General features: G+C 33.8%; 1 protein-coding gene across 16 annotated transcripts in view; it reads right to left on the reverse strand.

Annotated features, from left to right (window-relative positions):
- BAZ2B (bromodomain adjacent to zinc finger domain 2B) overlaps positions 1-21,587 on the reverse strand; it is a 399,660-nt gene that overhangs the window by 186,920 nt on the left and 191,153 nt on the right. The window contains exon 1 of one of the 16 annotated variants that reach the window (XM_043488290.1): positions 8,653-9,294. The exons of the other annotated variants lie outside the window; for them this stretch is intronic. The gene's annotated coding sequence lies outside the window, so the exon portion shown is untranslated. Of the gene's footprint in view, positions 1-8,652; positions 9,295-21,587 lie in introns of those variants that run through there. 16 annotated transcript variants of the gene reach the window in all.

Below are 21,587 nucleotides of genomic sequence, written 5' to 3' on the forward strand. Positions count from 1 at the left end.
CGTGAAGATCTTTTTTTGTATAGTTCTTCTGTTTATTCTTGCCACCTCTTGTTAATATATTCTGCTTCTGTTAGGTCCATACCATTGCTGTCCTTTATTGTGCCCATCCTTACATGAAATATTCCCTTGGTATCTCTAATCTTCTTGATGAGATCTCTAGTCTTTCCTATTCTATTATTTTCCTCTATTTCTTTGCATTGATCACTGAGGAAGGCTTTCTTCCCTTGCTGTTCTTTGGAACTCTGCATTCAAATGGGTGTATTTTTCCTTTGCCTTGCACTTCTCTTCTCTCAGCTATGTGTAAGGCTTCCTTGGACAACCATTTTGCCTTTTTGCATTTCTTTGTCTTGGGGATGGTCTTGATCCCTGTCTCCTGTACAATGTCACGAACCTCTGTCCATAGTTCATCAGGCACTCTATCATATCTAATCTATTCAATCTATTTGTCACTTCCACTGTATATTCGTAAGGGATTTGATTTAGATCATACCTGAATGGTCTAGTGTTTCTCCCTACTTTCTTCAATTTAATTCTGCAGTTGGCAATAAGGAGTTCATGATCTGAGCCACAGTTAGCTCCCGGTCTTGTCTTTGCTGACTGTACAGGGTTTCTCCATCTTTGGCTGCAAAGAGTGTAATCAATCTGATTTCGGTATTGACCATCTGGTGATGTCCATGTGTAGAGTCTTCTCTTGTGTTGTTGGAAGAGGGTATGTGCTATGACCAGTGCATTCTCTTGGCAAACTCTAAGTAGCATACATTTGGAATACTTTCCAGTTAGATATAATTAAGGGTGATTTTACTATATAATGCCAAAAAAGGCAACTAAAAAATAAGTATCTTAAAATTGGGTGGAAATAAACTAAATTGCACTAATTACTCATAGGAATAACTGTACCTATCTACTTATAGCAGGTATCTTGGTATTGTAAAATAGAAATATGGTGATCATGTTTTTTAAAATATTATAACAATGTTGGGATAACATACAACTGGAAGGTTTAATTATTTTATTATGGATTAGGTCTTTATATAAAACATACACATTTTCTCATGCATAACACATGGCTTTCTTTTTTGTTCCTCTTCCTTTTAAGAAAAATATATGGTAGTTGCTGAAGGCAATATTCATTCAGCTTAACTTTTTACATAGTGTATATCTACAGTATAATAAAAGAAAAACTAATGCTTGATAAGGCAATTGCTATGGAAAACACTTTGCCAGTGGTTCAAGAAGCTAAACATAAAATTTACCACATGAACTAGAAATTCTTCTCCAAGGCACATATATACCAAAAAAGAAAAAAAATCAAAGAAGAGACTTAAAAATCAAAAGATGAATGGACAACATATATATAGTATGCATATTATATATATAATATTAAATAGTAATTTACATATAATATGAGACTGAGTATTAAAGAGCAATGAAGTCGTGACACATGCCATAACATGGACGAACCTTGAAAACATTATAATGAGTGAAAAGGAAAAGGAAAAATATGTGATTTCACCTATATGAAATACCTATAATAGGAAAATCATCAAGAGAGAAAGTAGATTCAACTTTACCAGGGGGAGTGATCAGGGGTAAATGGAGATTTAGTGTTTAACAGTTACATAGTTTCTGTTTAGAGCTATGAAAAAGTGTTAAAAATAGACAGTGGTGATGTTTGCACATTTTGAATGTAATCAATGACAACAAATTATATACATAAAAGGGATTAAAATTGCAACTCTATGGTACATTTTTTACCACCACTTAAAAAAGTAATAAAGTAATTTACTCAAAACTATTGGATTGTATACTTTACATGGGTGAACTGCACAGTGTATAAATTATATCACAATAAAAATGTTTTCACAATTAATGTTTGAAGGCCTTCTTCCATGTCTGAAGCTTAGGGCCCTTTTCCTTAAAGGTGCCTTCTCTGGTCATTCTATAATCTTCTCTAATTTCCAACTCATAGTATATTTTATTTGTTTATATCACTCATTTAGCAATTAATTTCATTCTGCTTTTTAAAACAATCTCTGGTGTTTTAAAATTACTATTACAGATTTAATATTTGATTATGCTTTGTTTACAAAACAAGAGTAGTTGCTCAAATGATCAAGACTCATATTTAATGCCTGTACTTTGTTTTCCCCAATGAGATTAGGAGTAGCTGAAATTGTCAAATCAGAACCCAAAATCTCTCTGTTATCTTCAAATCATCAAAAAATAACTCAATTTTACACTTGCACATATACATTATGCAAAAATTTCAATAACAAGAGGAAAGCATTCCAGGGAAAATTTAATCCAAATATTCATTCTCTGAGCACTACAATTAATCAAGGATGTAACAGTCTTAGTTTTATAACTGTTAAAAATAGGAAGCAGGATACTTTTTTTAAAAATTTATTTAATTGAAGGCTAATTACCTTACAATATTGTGGTGGTTTTTGACGTACATTGACATGAATCAGCCATGGGTGTACATGTGTTCCCCATCCTGAACTCCTCTCCCACCTCCCTCCCATCCCATCCCTCAGGGTCATCCCAGTGCACCAGCCCTGAGCACCCTGTATCATGCATCGAACCTGGACTGGCGATCTATTTCACATATGATAATATACATGTTTCAGTGCTACTCTCTCAAATCATCCCCCCCTTGCTTTCTCCCACAGAGTCCAAAAGTCTGTTCTTTTTTGCTGTGTCTCTTTTGCTGTCTCGCATATAGGGTCATTGTTACCATCTTTCTAAATTCCATCTATATGTGTTAATATACTGTATTGGTGTTTTTCTTTCTGACTTACTTTGCTCTGTATAATAGGCTCCAGTTTCATCCACCTTATTAGAGCTGATTCAAAATGTATTCTTTTTAATAGAGTAATATTCCACTGTGTATATGTACCACAGCTTTCTTATCCATTACTCTGCTGATGGACATCTAGGTTGCTTCCATGTCCTGGCTATTGTAAACAGTACTGGGATGAACACTGGGGTACACGTGTCTCTTTCAATTCTGGTTTCTTTGGTGTGTATGCCCAGCAGTGAGATTGCTGGGTCATATGGCAGTTCTATTTCCAGTTTTTTAAGGACTCTCCACGCGGTCCTCCATAGTGGCTCTACTAGTTTGCATTCCCACCAACAGTGTAAGAGGGTTACTTTTTCTCCGCACCCTCTCCAGCATTTATTGTTTGAAGACTTTTTGATAGCAGCCATTCTGACTGGCATGAGATGGTACCTCATTGTGGTTTTGATTTGCATTTCTCTGATAATGAGTGATGCTGAGCATCTTTTCGTGTTGTTAACCACCTGTATGTCTTCTTTGGAGGAATGTCTGTTTAGTTCTTTGGCCCACTTTTTCATTGGGTCGCTTATTTTTCTGGAATTGAGCTGCAGGAGCTGCTTGTATATTTTTGAGATTAATTCTTTGTCAGTTGCTTTATTTGCTATTATCTTCTCCCATTCTGAAGGCTGTCTTTTCACCTTGCTTATAGTTTCCTTTATTGTGCAAAAGCTTTTAAGTTTAATTAGGTACCATTTGTTTATTTTTGCTTTTATTTCCATTACTCTGGGAGGTGGGTCATAGAGGATCAGCAGGATACTTTTAACATAACATTCTATTTCTATTTGACCAATCATTTTTCTTTTTCTCCAAATAAATTAAAGATACTATCCAAAACAAAAAATAAGATTAAAAAGGTGAGGAATATACATCTAACATCTATACAAATACATTTATGTCTAAGTAGAAATGTACAGGATATATACATGTAATCCTGAACAGAAGTAAATAAAATATGAAATTATACAGATAATAATAACAAAAAAGGTATTTGGGGGCTAACCAAAATTTTGTTTACTTAAAAATCTCATTTAATGAATACAGTGATCTTAAAATAACTTAAACATAAGAATCTGAGGTATAATGATGAAAGAGAAGGAAGACTTTAGAGAAAGGAATAGGAAGAATGAATATATATATGGTACTCCTTTGGAAAGTAGCATAAAACCTGGAGAAATACATAGCACACTTAGAATAAAATTACATATTTACAGAATATAAATACAAAGTCTAGGTGAATTTTCTACCTATGTCCTTAGTATATGTTTAAAATGACCTTTGAGACTTACAGGCTATTTTAATCCACAGCAGGGTTTTCTTTTCTTAATTGGTACTTATTAAAAAATATGTACCATGTGTTTGCTAAAATGTTTCTTTCCTGTAGAATATCTGAATGATTTGCTCTTAAGTATGCCTTTAAAAATGTATTGTAAATGTAAACAGTGTTAGCTCACATAAAATTTAAGAAATAGCCTATATTTTGATCTAAAGGCAAAAGGTTTACATTTTTAAATTATGGCATTATTACCTTAAGTGAATCTGTTTCAATGAACAATTATATTTCTATTCACTATCAAAGTAGAACAATTGATGTTCACTTTTACAGTGAAAATACTCATTGGCATCTCAGAGAATATTGCTTTTCCAGTCAGAAATAACAGTTATTTATCAAATTCAATTCCCCAGAAAAGGCAATAAAGAGAGGGAAACAAAGATTTTTTCCATTAGACAAAATACATAAGTTAAAACTCATTCTTCATTAATTTCATAGTTCTCATACCCTCACTCCAATACCCAATAGGTCCAATACTTTGGCCACCTGATGTGAAGAGCTGACTCATTAGAAAAGACTCTGAAACTGGGAAAGATTGAAGGCAGGAGGAGAAGGGGATGACAGAGGATGAGATAGTTGGATGGTATCACTGACTCAGTGGATATGAGTTTGAGCAAACTCAGGGAGATAGTGAAGGACAGTGAAGCCTGGCATGCTGCAGTCCATGGTGTTTCAAAGAGTCGGACACGACTGAACAACCACAACAATGTACCCTTAATCTCTGAGGTTTTATAATTTACAAATGATCAGACAGGTTTGGCTTGAGATTCCCAAGGTCACAGCATACTAGAAAGAGGGATAAAGATGATGATGATAGCAGCTGAAAATTTCTAAACACATAATAAGCACTGCACATAGGAATACGGGCTAGGAATGGAGACAATATCTGTAATAGTGTACTGAAAGCTGTATAAGAATTCAAAAAAGACTGACAACTGAAAAGTAGAAAAAGCCAAGATTCATTTAAGTGTATAAAGAATGCTCTCAAAGTTCATCATAAATCACCATCAATTCATTCTTTAGCCTCAATTTAGATGATAACTTCTCAGGAAAATCTTTCCACAATCTCCACTGGCATTTATCTATTAAACACGTAATATCTACCATGTCTAAAACCAAATTCCTGATCTTCCACTGCATCACAAACTTGCTCCCTGTGAAAACCACCCCCATCTCACAGTTGATGGCAACACCACTCTTCTAGCTGCTCAGCAAAAAACCTTGGAGTCATCTTGCCTTCTCTTTTCCTCATATCCCACAAACAATCCATCAGAAAACCTTTTCAGTGTACCTTAAAAACATCCAGAATTTAACTACTACCAGTCTTATCTAAGCCACTACTTTAAATCAGATTACTCTAAGAGCCTTCTAGCTGGTGGTCAGTGCCTCCCTATAGTCCATTCTCAACATAGCAACTGGAGTGACCCTTTAAAAATATAAGCCAGATTTACTGAAAGCCCTGCAGTGGCTCTTTAAAGTTCCTATGGTGCTCTGTAAAGCCCCAATTATCTCTGTCATATCCGCCTACTCTGGTTTCTAGCTCACTCTACTCCAGTCACACTGGGCTTTGTTCATTACTCTGAACACACCAGGCATGCTTTTGCCTTGAGCCCTCTACTTGGAAGGCTCTTAAGAAATCTGTGTAATTAACTACCTTGATCTTTGCTCAAACACCACCCTACCCATCACCACCACAGCATTCTTACCCTTTTTCTTACTTACTTTTTCTTTCCTCCATAACACTTGTCACTTTCAAACATGCTATATACTTATTTATTATGCTTCCTGTTGACTCCACCCTCCAATACACGTTCCCCAAGAGCACAGACTTTTGCAAGTTTTATTTACATTTATATCCCTAGAACAGCACCCCAAAATATATATTAAATATATAAATAGAAGGAAACATTAGATATTTCTTTATGCCACCTTTAGTATCCTGAATTTATTTCTATTATATCAGTTATCACATTGTATTGTAATAGCCTGTTATATTTTTGCCCCTTCAACTCAACTAAACTGTAAGTTTCTTGAAAGAAAAGAAAGAAAGTGAAGTCGCTCAGTCGTGTCTGACTCTCTGCGACCCCGTGGACTGTAGCCCACCAGGCTCCTCTGCCAATAGGATTCTCCAGGCAAGAATACTGGAGTGGGTTGCCATTGCCTTCTCCAGGGGAAGTTTCTTGAAACAGGGATTTATCTTGCTTTCCATTACTGTCAGAGAATTTCCTTATAGTGCCTGACAGTAAGGATTTTAACATTTGATAAACTGATGAAAAAAACTTGTCTAAATCAAAGTCTTTAGCACCTTTATTATGTGCGAAATATAAACCCAATGCTTAAAGGCATGACACTGAAGACTGAGTTCTGTATGGGTTCTGTTAGATTTTCTGGTCTTGCTCTCGCACTTATTAGCTAAAAGACATTGATGAAATCATTTAAATTCTCTAAAACTGTTTCCTTATCAGTAAAAATGAGGATAATGACGGTACCTATACCTCATGCAATTATCTTGACTGTAAAATAATTTGATAATAGAATTCAGAATACGCTTCTGCAGAATACGCTGCTCTGGCATTTTGACTGTTTGAGTTAAGGCACTTGAAAAACTAGCAAATACAGAAAAACACTCTGACCTTCCTTCTTTTTCTTAAAAGCAGGAAATGAAAGTACTATATGAAAGATGTCCTTCCTATACCAGAAGGAAAATAACACTCACCATCAAGGGTGAAAAGTTGAGACTGAGAGAATTCTCAACAAACAGACCTTGTTAAAATAATTCTTATCTTCCTTTAGTCTCCCCACATAGTTTAGTCACTTTCCCACAACTGCCTCTCTTTGTTCAACTTAACATAAAACCAGAAGATTTCACCATTTCCTTGGTCTTCATTCCTTTTGCAGACTCTCATCTCACATAAAATTTGTATTATAAATATATAAGCTTTTTTCTCCTGTTGATTTATCTCACACCAATTTAATTCTCAGGCCCAGCTTAGTCCAGTAGTTTGCACATATTAGGCGTTCAATAAGTGACATCTATTATTTGTTATTACAAATTAAATAGATGCACTCCTATAAGTCCTACTTCAATAACTTGACTAAGCTAGAATAGTCATTAAATATACTCTTTAGAATCTCCTTATAATGCACCAATAACATAAATCACCAGGTTAAAATATGTGATAAGCATTTTGCAAAAGAAGTTACCTTAATTCTCTCAACAAAACTTAGTTACATTATCTCAGAATATTTTAAAACTAGTTCTGAATGTTAGGTTCTATGACCATCTTCAATAGTTGCCTTCAATGTTTAACAATTTCATAGTATTTTTTTATAATCAGGATACCTAATAATAAAGTTTAAAAATAAAACATCTTACTATTTAGATGAACTATATACTTACAGGCCTGTAATGTATATACACTTTGTTCCCTCTACTCTGAATAATCTCATTTCCAGAAATAACACTTGAGAGAAAAAAGATAAATAATTAAGTGTATTTGTGACTCTTCACTAAATCACCTCCAGGCTTTCCATTTCTCATTTCAGCCATGTATCCAGCAATATGTAGAATCCTCTGGTAATGTCATATTATGGATTTAGCAAAAATAACAATTTTGTTGAAATTAAAAAGACAATTAATTACCTGGTATTTATTTTAAGGTTTACTCTCCACTATTTTACAATAGAAATAATTTTTCTATATTTCCTTGTGTACTATTTTCCTACTATATACTCAGAGTCAGTTGTCTGTTTTTTAAAATCTTATGAATAATCATTTTCTTTACAGTTTGTACTACCATAAAGAAATAAAAAACACATTTTACTTAGCACACATATGAGCAGTAGACAAGAAAACTGAGGTAAGCAGTTTAAATGATTGTCCCAAGAACACAGATGGAGTGACTGCCAGCTTTAGGATTAAAACTAAGCAGCTCATTATTCCCCTTCTTATATTCTGAGTACTTAATATTGTTTTTACCTCACAAGGATCTCATAATTAATTTTAAAATAATTTAACTTAATAATTAAAACAATTATCAACAGTTCTGACAATATATTTAAATAGATTTATGAAATATATTAAGTAAAAATAAATTAGTTTATCCAAATATTCCCTAAAAAAATGAATCTGATTTACTACATAAGTTGTTTTTTAAATTTTGCTTAGAGTGCCAAGAAAGTGACAGCTTAATATAATTTATCACTTTAATGTCTTTTTTAAAAGCTAAATTCTTTATCCAAAATCTACAATAAGTATATGAGAAGGCTGGATTTAATACCAAACAAAAATACTTTCTCATTAAAAAAAAAAAAATTATCCAAACTTAAAACAGTACTTTCTACTGTAATTATAAACTTCAACTTTAGGATATATTTACAACAGATATATCTACTGAAAGACAATGATAAAAAGTAAAGAAATCACCAAATACTATTGCATTTACAGGAGAAAAAGACATACAGTATAACATTAACAGCTTACTGTGGAGAGTGGATTTAATCAGGAAGTAGCCATTATCCTTTCGATTCAGAGCAGTGACAGCACTCCAAAACAACAAGCCGTGATATTTTTCAGTTAAAAGGCATGAAAGAATACCTACTATTGTGTCCTAGCTTTGCTGACCCCAAAGGTCACCATATGTCTTTTATCAAAAGCTATCATGAAAACATAATCCAAGCAAGCATTTACAATGCTTTATTTGTTGAAACACCTAAAATCTACCTAACACAACCTCTCTCTCTCAGTTACTCACAAAACATGGCTGTCTTATTCAGAGATTAGCAATTATTGTAATGAGATACTGTCGGAGAGGGTCAAATAGTACTTCCTGCAGTTTACACATCTTGATTTCCTGGTAAACAAACTGAAAGGCAGGTGGAGCACTTAGATCACCAGTAAGCGTGAAAGCTCACGTGACAAAACTAAGCCAGGTGAGGTTGATGTCTCAAATAATTTTTCTTTTCTTAATTTTAATTAGTGTCAAGACATAAAGGGTTCTATCTTTCTTCCTTTTTTAGAGAAGGGTTTATTCCTGACATGCGAAGGCACACAGTTATAATAAGAAATGCTTGAGAAACAAACCTGTTTAAGCAGGTTTTAAAAATGACTGCTTGGCAGGTAAATTTAAAAACAAGGCAATGCTAGCTAACAAGGTTCTCTCTTTAAAAAAAAACAAAAAAAACTAGGATTAAGTGTTTAAAAACCTGCTAAATAAGGAATAAGTTTTTAAATTTCAACTCTTTCAACAAAAAAGATAAAGTTTCTGAGTTATAATTAAAGACAAGCTCTTGCAAAGTAAAACTATAATTCATGCAGCAGTCCAAGGAAAAAAATCTCAATATATGAATCGAAACTTTATATAACTTGAAGCTATTCCCTGCATCACTTAAAACTCATATTTTAAAAAGAAAACAAAATCTAAAATATTTACCAGTAAGCATTTAAAAATATATGCTGTAAGCTTGAAATTTGTTTCAAAAAATTGAAAGTTTTTCCCCCCAAAATTACTTTTTCACTCTTTGAAATTTCTAGTGTAGTTAAATGAAGACTAACTTAAATTAACTAAGGTATAAAACAAGCAGACAATCCATCAAAATGATAAACCAATTCACTAATTTAAGAATATGGAGAGGTTTTTTTTTTAATCTACAATATTTCATTTATGTTTAAAATTCTTTGTTCTAAGGCCCTCCATCTGTGTCCTAACTATTAACACAGTATCGTTTAATTTTAATGCAAGGAGCCCTTAACAACCATTTCACAGTAATATAATCAAGGTATTAAATTATATAACTTAAATCAGGTGTATATTTATTATATTTGCAAAATAAAACTTTAATGTATTGACAAACAGAAAACAAAACAAAGTGATAACAAAATCAATGACAAAAAAAGACACCCAAGAAGATAAAACTAAACTAATAATATAAAATATAAGAACAGGTCACATTACAAACATTTAATATGTATCATTTGAAAGGAGTACATATTTAATACTGAACAACATTAATGCTAAACAGCGCTAAACTGATACTAAACAACAAGTTGCTAACCACCATCTTTACTATGATAAAGCATGAAACAAACAGCAAATTTTCAGAAAATCATGACTAAGAAGCTAAAAGTTACAGCTGAATTTCTAGGTCCAATTAAATAATTCAAATATCCTGTTAACTACCTGGAATGCAAAACATAGCACTATTTCCTTCATAGATAATTTGAGATATATTAATAATTCTTACTGAATAGGTAGCTTTGACTATGTAATTCATATATGGAAACAAAACAAAATTTTAAATTAGAAACTTATTTTTTCAGTTATTTTAAAGACCCATGACTATTTTAGTCTCCCACAATGGTTTTTCCAGTGGTCATGTATAGATGTGAGAGTTGGACTATAAAGAAAACTAAGCACTGAGAATTGATGCTTTTGAACTGTGGTGTTGGAGAAGACTCTTGAGAGTCCCTTGGACTGCAAGGAGATCCAAGCAGTCCATCCTAAAGCAGATCAGTCTGAGTGTTCATTGGAAGGACTGATGTGGAAGCTGAAACTCCAATACTTTGGCCACCTGATACAAAGAGCTGACTCATTTGAAAAAACCCTGATGCTGGGAAAGATTGAGGGTGGGAGGAGAAGGGGACGACAGAGGATGAGACGGTTGGATGGCATCACCGACTCGATGGACATGGGTTTGGGTGGACTCCGGGAGTTGGTGATGGACAGGGAGGCCTGGAGTGCTATGGTTCATGGGGTCGCGTAGAGTCGGACACGACTGAGCGACTGAACTGAACTGAATGGGTCAAATTTAAAAGATAAGGAAATTAAAATACTGAAGTAAAGAAAATAAATTTGAAATTTTGTTTCATTCAAAGCACCTTTTATCAAACATCAGGAAATTTTGATGTTAACAGTTTATAATTCAGTTGAAAGGCCAAGGACAAAAACCAGGGCAAACATGATACCCTTTGTGTTAGAAAAAGACCCCCTCCGAGCTAATGTGCGAAAAGGAAACCTTTTCCCCCTCTGGATATATCTCAACCCTACTTGTTCTTTCAGTCAGGCACTCTTTGTAGAGTATACTTGGCACAAAGAACTACACCTGGTAGCTCTGCACAGAGAAAAATCTTCAGAAAGGATTCCCTTGCCCCTGGAAGGTCTAAGAAACCACAAAGGAGGTTAGTCTTCCATGACAAAAAATCCACGCAAAATGAAAATGAGAGACAGGCAAGGGGACAAGAGCGCCTACTTTCACTTGCTTACATTCTACTGGCAATAAAGAAGCTTTCCATAATTATTTATATCCTATCCATTCTAAAATAAGATGACTTACAGACATATGATGAATAAAACAGAATGCTTTCAAAAAACAAATTAATATGAATAAAGGGAAGCGAGAAGGATGAAACACAAAGTAAAGCTGGAACACAGAAATGCCTGTCATAAGGTTTTGCACAACCCTCAGATGTGGGTGGTTCAGCTCTGAGCTTCCTAGCAATCAAAGTAAAGCAGGAAACAAGATCAAATTATAAAACTCTCACTGTGTAAAAACTTCACTTTACAAATAAGCACCAAGGCTTTTCCTAGTACTTAGAATCAAGAGAAAAGTCCTCATACTTTTCAGTGATGCAACACTGGACAAAACAATAATTTTCTCAAGAGCATCTTACAGAAATTGAACAAATTTCATATGACACTCCTTTCAACCTTTCTTCAGGGCAAGCTGAAATCATAACATGATGAAAAGTTACCCAGAAAATGTGCCATCTTACTAGGAAGGTTTCTGCTATTTATCTAAGTAGAATCTTTAAAAAAACACCAACAATCCCCAAGATCTTTCGTTAAATTCACAGTCTGTTTTCATATTTCAAATTCATATTTCATTTTCTAAATTCAGATTTATCTGCTGGATGAGTACATAAAATGGACATGCAAGTGATGATGGTGGTTCTGGATCAAAGAGAAGACCCTGGCAGAAAGGTCTAGACACTTAGGGATCTCTTTTTAATTTAAAGCAGTTCCTTGCTTCCTCTTTAGTGACCTTCTATGATCCTGCTCAATTCAACAGCCTGGGCCCCAGTCTCTGACGTATTTTATTCCTCCTCAGTTTGGTGTTTGTAACTGTGGTACAGAAATCTGACTTAGAGTTCTAGATTCCTACTTTCTCAGTTAGTCTGCATCAATTTCAATTTATTATAGACCATGAATCTTTGTATAATTTTACAGCATTTACTTTTTCTATTATTGGTGGGGGAAGACTAAAATTAATATGAAAGCAATTTCATATTTCCCATTTTATTATACAAAATTAAACAAGTTCTGCAGTGGTAGCACCTCAATATACAATATCTGGACTGAATATTATTAAAATTTAACAAGGATACAAAAAGCACTGGGGTAAATAGGAGGAAATATATTCCGTTACTTTTGGGTTGATCTCTTCTCTGTCTTCCAAAGATGCCAAGGGTATGTGCCCTTACCTACCAGTTTGTTTATGTTGTTTCCCATTGCTTCCTTACCACACTATGAGCTTAGATCGCATTACTTTCAGGAGGCCCTCTCACAGAGCTTAACTATCTGAGCCCAGAAAACCTTCTTTCTCCACAACATTTAGCTCTGTATTACTCTCCAATTATTTTAGGGATCACCCTTACTAAATTTTAAAATTTCTTATTTTATATTACCCATTCTTAACAATAAAATGCAAATATTCTAAGTAAAAATTAACTTAGGTTGATACATTAAAAACTCCTGTACATATCCGTAACAGCTCATGCTTGTCCAACATAAAGAAGATATTAATTAGGATTGCATCAAGTGAGCCAGAGAGTCAATTTTTACTATATAGGCAATTTCTAAATGATATACAATCAACTCATATTATATCAAAACTTTGGCTGTTCTATTTTCAAGCTTGAAAATGGATTCTTAGTTGTGACAACTTTTGCGAACACTACTAAAAACCAAATAGATTTTGTAAATCATTGTCAAACCTCAAAATGACTAAAATTAAATGACAGTTGTGTCCAGTACAGTTTGATCCAGTACCTATTTGAACTCTAACACATAACTGCATAAGACTCATGCAGTCTCTTCCCTGATTAAATGAACTCTTCCTATGTGGAGTCACTGAAATCTGTTATTTCTGAATTTCCCATTTTATGAAAATTTAAATCTAACTATAGTAATCTAAACATGTACTTTTTGCTATTGGCAAAGGTAGCAATATGTACATTTGGCAAAATATGTACAACTTGCTTAGTATTTTTTTTGCGATAAGAAAACCCATCCTAACATTAAAAATATGTTAGAGAGCATATGGTTAACATCATAATTAATTATCAGCTTAAATCAATCAAGATATATTCATTTTAAAAGTTATAGGATAATTTAAATGGGTACATTATTAACTGCCTCACAATTGTTTATTTCCAGGAACAAAAGTAGGAAATTTATCTATGTTATAAACTGAAATGCTTTGAATACATTTCACAACAAAAGGAAGAATATAATTCAATTTTTTTTCTTTTCCTAAAGGACAAACTGAAAAGAGTAAACTGGAAAGGGTAAAAGAATAGGTATATATATATTTTTCATTCATTGTAACATAATAGATACACACAGAGCCTGTAAAAATACAATATTCATTTTGCTGCAGAAGAACAGACATTGCATAACAATGAGATTTGCTAATGAAATCAACCATCAACCTGGAATACATATGTATTAAACCAAGACCTCAGTGTCATTTTCTTTTTGCATCGTTTGTTCTTGCTTTCATTTTTCTTGACCTTGTCAGTATTTCTGTCCTTTAGATTTTGGAACTTTGGTAAAGCAAAATTAAGACTATAATATTATACCATATTGCTTTTTACTCATCACATTTACTTTTAATGTAAATTCCAATTGTTCTGCCTCCATCAGCACTGTTAATGTTCTTTGGTGGGGGGGGCGGGGGTGGGGTGGAAATCAATGGATGCTACCAGAAAAAACAAAGGAGGTTTATTTCTATACAAAATTATTGAAGCAGGTCTGAAGAAAACTTTTATCATTTACATACACTCCATATAAAAACTTTTATAGCAATATTAGTTTACTAATATTAGTTTACTTAATATTACTTATTAGCTTACTTAATAAGAAATAAGAAAATAATAATATATTTTAAAGTCACTTTGGTAATAATGTAGTTTTCCCCACAGTTCCTACTACTGACAACTCTTAAGTGAAATAATAGATTAATATAATAACCATGTATTTAGACAAAAATTGTAACCTTCCCCCCAAAAGCGTTCTGCTGTTCTAGTCTACAAAGTCAATTACCAGTCTCTATTCATCAAAAATATGTAATTCTGAGAATTTTCTTCAAAATTTAGAATTTAAATTTATGATTTAGTTACTAACATTTTCTATAAAAGCCCAAAAACTATGAAAATATTTTGACAGTATATGTCTTAAGAAAAGCATTAATGTCCCTAGGTTCATTCACAGATTTTGAAGTACAAGCTATTCAACTAAATGACACTCTCTCCTATTGTTTGTTCATTTACAGAAATTAGGTTTTCATTTCATGTTAACTACATATAAAATTAACAGCCTAACCTGCTGTGGTATATAATTGCTACTAATTCATGATAATAATAGTTTTTAATTTAAAGCAGGACTTATACCAGCTAAAACACACTTCAGCCAAACAAAATTATTTCCATTTTTATTTTTATAATAACAATATCTAACCTCAAACAATATCCTGCAAAATAACAAAAGTTAGTAAGTATAACAGTTCTACTAAAAAAGTAAACCAAACACATATTCCTTATGAAATTTGCTGAAAGTTGCCATTGACAGTCTAGTAATTCTCAAGACTAACCATCTTAAAAATACTGAAGGATAATTTTAAACAAAGAACTACACAGTCACAGAGCTACAAATGACTACACAGTCATTAATCCACATACAAAGTATTTCCCTAAAAAAAAAATTATATTAAAAATGGCAAAATATAAATCAAAATGTAGAGAAACAGTTAAATAAATGTCTATGGCCAATACTGAAAATCTACTTTCACTAAGGCGAAGGATGTAATCCTAATAAAATGTGGTGATAGGCTTTGGAAAGTTATCAAGGTCATTGCTACTCCAACTGTGGTCCACAGACCAGCAACACAGAAACCACTTGTTAGAAATAATCTCAAGCACTAGTCCAGACCTACTGAATTAGAATCTTCTGCACATTAAAATTTAAGAAGCCATGATCTAGAAAATTCTTTAGCCTACCTAGCAATTTGTACATCAATTCCAATAACTTCTGATATTCTAATAATCAAAAATCCGTATTAAAATTCAAAATATTCAGAAAACATACTATTTGTCATGTACAAAGCCCATTTTCCTACTATTTGCCTAATTATTTGAAGTTTCATATTCACATGGACTACAGATTTTAAATTTGTAGCAATACAAAAAAATAAGTGGGCAGGAATCATATATTTTGCAAGATCTTGGAAAACATTAAATAAATGGATAAAACTGAAGTATTATACAGTTCTAGTAATTATTTTAAAATACTTATGCAAAAAAATCCTTTCTTAAATAAGATCCTGAAGATGCCCTGTATAGTAAAAAAATAAATAAAGAGCTGCTCCTTAGGATTTCCTGATGGCTCAGTTGGTAAAGAATCTGCCTGCAATGCAGGAGACCCCGCTTCAATCCCTGGGTTAGGAAGATCTGCTGGACAAGGGATAGGTTACCCACTCCAGTATTCTTGGGCTTCCCTTGTGGCTCAGCTGAAAAGAATCCACCCGCAATACGGAAGACCTGGGTTCAACTCCTGGGTTGGGAAGATCCCGTGGAGAAGGGAAAGGCTACCCACTCCAGTATTCTGGCCTGGAGAATTCCATGAACTGTATAGTCCATGGGGGTTTCAAAGAGTCGGACACGACTGAGCAACTTTCACTTTCTTTTTCACTTTCCTTGGGGCAGAGGAAGCACCCAGCAGTAGGCAGGACATCTCAACAGAACCAACTTACACATTACTCAGAGTACAGTTTGAAAAACTGATTTAAGAGAATTACTTAAGGGTCTAAAAGTGAGCTGAACAACTATTATGTTAATCACAAATAAACTTTACTATTCATCAAGGCAAGTTGTAAAGATCACTATATAGAAACCCACTGCTTATTCTATACTGTTTTAAAGTAAGAATAGTAGATAAAATTACATAATTCAGCATTTTTTAATGATGAAAACTGATCTTTTCCCAAATAGGTCTAAATGGTGAACTTGGATTTAACTAATATGCTATCTTCAATTAAATTATTTCAGTTAATTGTTTGCCTACCTTATACAGGACATTATGTTAAGTGCTATAAGGATAATACAGATGTGAATGGACAAAGTACTTATTCACAATGGAAACCTAAGACAAATACATGGAATACAGTATGTGCCATAAAAGCAATATAGTACTATAGGAGTAAAATTAACTGAGGATACTAGAAAAACTTCATAGAAATCTAACATCTTAAGTAGGCCTTGAAAAGCATGTAGGATTTTTGAAAGGCATAGATGGCTAGGTAGAGGAACTATGGAAAAAAACATCCTAAGTGTAGGGAAGGGCTTCCCTGGCAGCTCAGTGGTAAAGAATCTGCCTGCCAATGCAGAAGACATGTGTTCAATTCCTGATCCAGGGAGATACCCTGGAGAAAGACATGGCAACCCACTCCAGTACTCTTGCCTGGGAAATCCCATGGACAGAGGAGCCTGATGGGCTACAGTCCCTGGGGTTGAAAAAGAGTCTAGCACGACTTAGCAACTAAACAACAACATAGCATTACAAAAGCTTTTAATATCTATGGTTTGATGAATTAATCAATAATAAGTGAATAATCTAGTCTGGCTAGTATATAAGGCGTATATAGAAAATAGTGGGAGATGTGGCTGAAAAGTTACTCTAAGACCTTATTAGAAACAACTATGAATGTCACTTTGAGTATTAAATTTATTCAACACTGCCAAAGTAGTAAACTACTTGCATTAGAAATACTGACCTAGCAGTTTTAAGTAGGATGAGTTGCAGCAGAAAGAGATTTCCAAGATGGATATTAGAATATTCAGTCTGTTGAAGTAGTTTAGGCAAGAATAAGGGTCTGAACTAATATTGTGGCAGTAGAGTCAGAAATAGGGAGATATGGAAAATGGAATATGAATATGAAAGATAAGATGAATCAGTTCTTTTCTTACTCCTTGACTGGTCAAAGAACAAGAAACAAAAAAATTATACTAGAGATGTAAATCTATTGGACTTCAAAGTAGGTTCTACATAGATGAAATGTACATAGATGGAATGGGAAGGCAAAACTTAAGGAAAATCCGAAGGCTGGGGAAAATGTAGACAAGGAAATCTCTTATCCACTTATTATGCACTTACAGTGTTAACTCATATAACCACTGTAGAAAAATATTAAGCAATACTTCATAAAATCAAAGCCGTAGGTAGTCCACGCCATTGCAATTCCACTTCCAGATATATAACCCAGAAAAATTCTCATACATATGCATAACAAGTCATACAAAAAAGTATATACAAAAGTATAAACTACAATATCATTTGTGTAGTGAAATTCTAGAATACAGAAGGTCGTGGTGTGTTTTTATAATGAAATGTATATAGTGAAGAGCCAACTCATTGGAAAAGACCCTGATGCTGGGAAAGACTGAGAGCAGGAGAAGGGGGCAACAGAGGACGAGATGGTTGCATGGCATCATCGACTCAAAGGACATGAGTTTGAGCAAACTCTGGGAGATAGAGAAGGGAAGCCTGGCAAGCTGCAGTCCATGGAGTCACAAAGAGTCAGACATGACTGAGCGAATGAACAACAAAATAAAATAAATAAACTAGAGCTACACATGTTAACACGGATATGTATCTTTAATATACAACCACTTGAGTGATGTAAAGGTTTTCTTGGTTTGTTTAGCTCTATTTATCATTTTATTTGAGATAGGACAATCTGAATTCAATCAATCAAGAAAGGAGAAGATGGATATGTCTTATGAATGGTGAGTGAAACAAGTCTCTGGATGACACAGAAGAGGATAAAAATCAAAAAGCATGAATGAAGTCTTAGGCATAGTAAGGAAGCAAACATTTTTTCTATGTTTATTTTTTACCAGGATTGACTTACTTTATAACTGGAAGTCTGTACTTTTTTACAACCCTCAACAATTTACCCACCTCCCACCTCTGGCAACCACTAATCTATTCTTTGTATTGTATCTATGAGTTTGGAATTTTGTTTTTGTTTTTTTAGATCCCATATATAAGTGAGATCATAGAGTATTTGTCTTTCTCTGTCTTATTTCATTTAGCATAATACTCTTAAACCATCCACACTGCTACAAAGGACAGGCTTTCCTTCTTTTATGGCTGAAAAATACTCCATTTTATAAACATATAACACATTTTCCTTATTCATTCATTTGTCAGTGGACATTAGGTTGCTTCTATGTCTTGACTATTGTAGGTAATGCTGCAGTGAACATGGGGGTGCAAGGTAAAACAAACAATTTCTTTCTCAGAGATGGGTGGAAGAGTAGAAGAAAAAAAGATAACTTTTTAACTATTAATTTGAAATAACTATATATTTATAGAGAGTTGCCAAAATAGTACAGTGAGATCCCATATACTCATCACTCAGGTCCCACTAATGGTTACAACTTATATAATTAAATAATCAATATTGAAACCAAGAAACTTACTACAATGTGTATGTATAGTTCTAACTCATCTTATCACAGGTGTAAATTCATGAAACCAGCACTGCAATCAAGATATAAACCTACACCATCACCATAAAGATCTTTCTCATGCTACTCCCTTACAGTCATACCCACCACCGATAACCCCACGTTACCCCAAATTTGTTCTCAATCTCTATAACTTTGTCTTACATAAATGGAATTATTGAGTGGCCTTTTGAGATTGATCTTTTCTTCACTGAACCTAAAGTCCTTTAGGATTTGTGTGTCAACAGTTGATTTTTTTTTTTTATTGCTGAGTAGTATTCCACGGTATGGACACACCAAACTGTGTAAGACATTTTGATAGTTTCCAATTTGGGCTATTATAAGTAAAGCTTCTATGAACAACCATTTACAGTCATTTTGCTGGGATAAATGCTCTGGAGAACAGTTGCTGGGTCATGTATTAAGTATATATTTAGTTTTTAATTTTTTTTCAAAGAAATTGCCAAGTACTTTTCCAGAGTGGTTGTACCATTTTACACTTCCCCTGACAATGAATAACAGCTCAATTTCTCCACATTCTTGCCAGTGGTTGACATTGTCACTAATCTTTATTTTAGCTGATCTGATAAGTGACTAACGATAGTTCATTTTTGCATTTCTCTGATGGGTAATGATGTTGAGTATCTTTTCATATTCTCATTTGACATCTAGTTACCCTCTTTGGTGAAATTTTCCTTCATGTCTTTGGCCCAGTTTTCTAATTAGACTGTTGGCATTTTTATTGTTGAATTTTGAGTTGAATTTTGACCTAGATGGGAGTCCTTTGTCAGATATGTGATTTTCAGTATTTTCTCTTAGCATATATCTTATTTTTTCATTGTCATAACAGGTACTTTGCAAACTAAACAGTTTTAATTTTTGTAAAGTCCAATTTACTAATTTTTAAGGGTTGTCCTTTTTGTGTCATGTGTAAGAATTCTTCACCAAGGTAGAACTTACAGATTCTCCCTCATGTTTTCTTCTAAAAGTTTTACATTTATATCTATAATCCAAACAGACTTTGAACTGGAAAAGAAGGAAACCTATAGATCTGTTTATCAGAAAGTCTTCAACTACTTAGAGTTATTTTCCATGTTTATTGGGTATCCATTAAAATTATGAAGCATTTAAGATATAGATAAAGGTAAAGGATATAGAGAGTGGAGTTTTACTTAATTGCTTTAAGTGCTTCGACAGAATTGTACATCATTGTACCTCATTTAGCCAGGAAAAGCTTGAAAGTATTCTTGGAGAACAGTATGTTTGTTCTAAACTTTTAAGAATGACTACTCACAGAGGGAAGGCTGTGTCAGAAAGAAATGATAGCACTGAGAAAGCAAAAGGGCTATACACACACTACCTGCTTTAAGAAAGTATAAATGGTTTCAAAGTTGGCAAATACTAAGTATGGGAAATTTAGGCAAAATTTAGACAGGAGACGGATTGTGGAAGATTTCACATGCCCTATAAATGGGATTAAATTTTACTCTGTACTAATGGGAAGCTGTAAAGAACAGTACTGTACAGGAACCTGGAACACTAGATTCATGAATCAGTGTAAATTGGACATGGCCAAGCAAGAGATGGCAAGAGTGAACATTGATATTTTAGGAATCAGTGAACTAAAATGGAGGACAATGGATGAATTTAATCCAGACGACTATTATATGTACTACTGTGGGCAAGAATCCCTTAGAAGAAATGGAATACTCCTCATAGTCAACAAAAAAGTCTGAAATGCAGTACTTGGAAACAAAAACCAAAGAATGATCTCAGTTAGTTTCTAAGGCAAATTATTCAACATCACAGTAATTCAAGTCTATGCCTCAACTACTAACGCCAAAGAAGCTGAAGTTGACCAGTTCTATGAAGACCTGCAATACCGTCTAGAACTAATACCAAAAAAAGATGTCCTTTTCATCACAGGCGATTGGAATGCAAAAGGAGGAAGTCAAAAGATGCCCAGAATAACACTCAAGTTTGGCCTTGGAGTACAAAATGAAGCAGGGCAAAGGCTAAGAGAGTTTTGTCAAGAGAACACTCTGGTATAGCAAACACCCTTTTTCAACAACCCAAGAGACGACTCTACACATGAATATCACCAGATGCTCAATACCAAAATTAGACTGATTATGTTCTTTGCAGCCAAAGATAGAGAAACTCTATACAGTCAGTAAAAATGAGACCTGGAACTGACTGGCTTCCTTGGCAGCTCAGACAGTAAAGAATTCATCTGCAATGCAGGAGACCAGGATTCGATCCCTTGGTCGGGAAGGTATCTTGGAGAAGGGAATGGCTACTCACTCCAGTATTCTTTTTTTTAAATATTTTTTATTTTTATTTTTTATATTTATGTTTTTTATTTTTTTTAATCACTCCAGTATTCTTGACTGGAGAATTCCATGGATAGAGGACCCTGGAGGGCTGCAGTCCGTGGGGTCACAAAGAATCGGACACAACTAAGTGACTAACACACATACATTCAGTAAAAATAACACCTGGAGCTGACTGTGGCTCAGATCATGAACTGATTGCAAACTTCAGGCTTAAACTGAAGAAAGCTGGGAAAGCCACTAGGACATTCAGGTATGACCTAAATAAAATCCTTTATGATTATACAGTTGAGGTGATGA

The sequence above is a fragment of the Cervus canadensis genome, chromosome 15 (assembly GCF_019320065.1).
Source record: "Cervus canadensis isolate Bull #8, Minnesota chromosome 15, ASM1932006v1, whole genome shotgun sequence".
Taxonomy (NCBI): domain Eukaryota; kingdom Metazoa; phylum Chordata; class Mammalia; order Artiodactyla; family Cervidae; genus Cervus; species Cervus canadensis.